Genomic DNA, 2,329 nt, shown 5'->3' with positions numbered 1-2,329 from the left:
TATATATATAAAAGCTCATCCGAAAAAAAATAGATCACTAAATTTTAGCACTTTTTAATATCTTCGAGTAACGTTATCTCAATGAAAAATCACCATAGCGAGATGAATCAAAATTAAAGCTTGAACATATAAGATGTAAAATGACACAATGATTTATAAAATGTATTTATACAGTTTTACTAGATTAATAATAAGTATGTATCTATATAAATAATAGATAATAAAATTATAGGCAAACAAAGTTTCTCTCACTGACGAGGGTGAGAATATTGCCACCGAGTAATAGGATGCGCGTAATAGGATTCAATTTATGGTATCATTGTGAATGTACTAATCTACTGAATCTAATTTGTATGATTTATATTATATATATATATCATTTATATATGTATAGTGCAGTTAACAGTTTCCCTATTTACGAGAGTATTTATGAAAAATGCATTGCATGTAAATTTAGGAAAAATTGAATTTATTTTTTTTTTTTGGTAACACCAATGATTCCAGATTTATTCTGTAGTTTCTCAGAAATATTAAAATTTTCTTATATCTTTTATATCGCGTTGATAACATACTGTTCAAGGAAAAAATAACTTTCTTCACAAGAAGAAGAATCATTTTCTGTTTTTGTTCCTTAGTGTTGTGAATCCGATTCCATTTACCATATTGCTCTTTTATGTTGCAAAGATAAAAATAAAATTTAAAACGAATATCAATAAAATGTTACTTTAGCGAGAATAAATCTAATGTAAAGGGAGAGTAGATAAAACGGAAATATATATATAAGCAAAATCTGTAAAAGAAGAAGATCAAAAATAGAGACATCGAACGTAAAAAAGAGACATCACAAAACGTTGAAAAAGTGTTCAAAGTATGGAGAATCCTTCGGCAAGAGCAAAACTATTTCGTCGAATATAAACGGAGTGTCGTTAAACTTTTTAGTAAATACGAGCGGAATGTCGTCTTTTTAGTAAACTCTCAAAACTTGATATACTCTCAAAATATTTAAAAAATATATTTTATTTATTTTTATCTTGGAGTTGTTCGATCGCTTTTAAGAAATCATTTCATTGAAACATGGATGAGAAATTTTATATGTTGTTCTTTTTATTCTATCCTGTATGGCTTTTATTCACGAGAAATATAAAGAATAATCGTCGCGTTCATCTATACGTATTGTTCTCGGGATAAGCGATTTTCGTGAAGTTTTTGTCCTTTTATTTAGGACATAAAAAAATCAATTATTGAAAAGTTTGGGAAGTGTAACCGAACGTTTCATATACGCAGAGAAAAGAAACCGAGTTTTTATTACACTGAAAAAAAAATAGTCAATTTTAATAAATATTTAGTTGAATACTGCCAACTAAATATTTATTAAATATAAAGATATATGTTTGATACAAGAAATGTTAATTTGATTTAACAATTATTTTTTTATTGAATAAATATTTACTTACTGTAAGTAAATGTTTAGTTGGCAGTACTGAACTAAATATTTATTAAAATTAACTATATTATTTTCTCAGTGTAATTATTTTTATTAACAATTGATTAAATTTAATGAAAGAGTCGTTGGCCATAGAGATATATATATATATATAATCATTACGATAATTTAAATAATCTCCAATTTTTTATAAAATATTTCTTTCTTTTAAATTAAAGAATTATCGTGCAAATTATCCTGTATAATATAATTCTTATTTCGCTCAAGGTATTCATAGATCGTCACATCCATTGCACTTCCTTTCTTTACGTGAAAAGGGAGTACAGTCCTCGAGGCGATATTTTGTTATACACGGATGATGTTACCAAGCAGAAGTAAATGCATGCCTAGATTGCACGAGTGTAAATATACCGTTATAATGAAATCCTTATGTATGTCACGATAGTCCTATGATTTCTCGTGATTTAGACCAGTTGTAACAATAACTTTGACTTTAAACGAGACTTAAAACTCTGTTTTAAAGCCAAAAAGAGATAGGCAGAAAGAGTTTTAGCCTCGCTTAAACTCAAAGTAACATTGATGCAATCGGACTTTAAAGATATATCTCGAAAACTCTCACTTTGTTCTGTTACACGAGAAGCCATTCAATTTGATCGAACGCGAACAATTTAAAAAAATTTAACAGTGTAAGATAAAAAATTCTATTTAATGCCTGAACCATTGAACTTTATATTTTTGCGTATTGAAGGACTCTAAAATTTCATTTTAGATTCATATATAATTCCAATAAAGTGCGAAATTAATATAGGAAAAAGCCGAGTAGTACTAAATGCCTGAAACATTATTTTTATACCAAAATATTTTTTTATTCATATTTTTTTAAAA

This window comes from Atta colombica, unplaced genomic scaffold, assembly GCF_001594045.1.
Source record: "Atta colombica isolate Treedump-2 unplaced genomic scaffold, Acol1.0 scaffold140, whole genome shotgun sequence".
NCBI lineage: Eukaryota > Metazoa > Arthropoda > Insecta > Hymenoptera > Formicidae > Atta > Atta colombica.
This window is presented reverse-complemented; position numbering follows the sequence as displayed.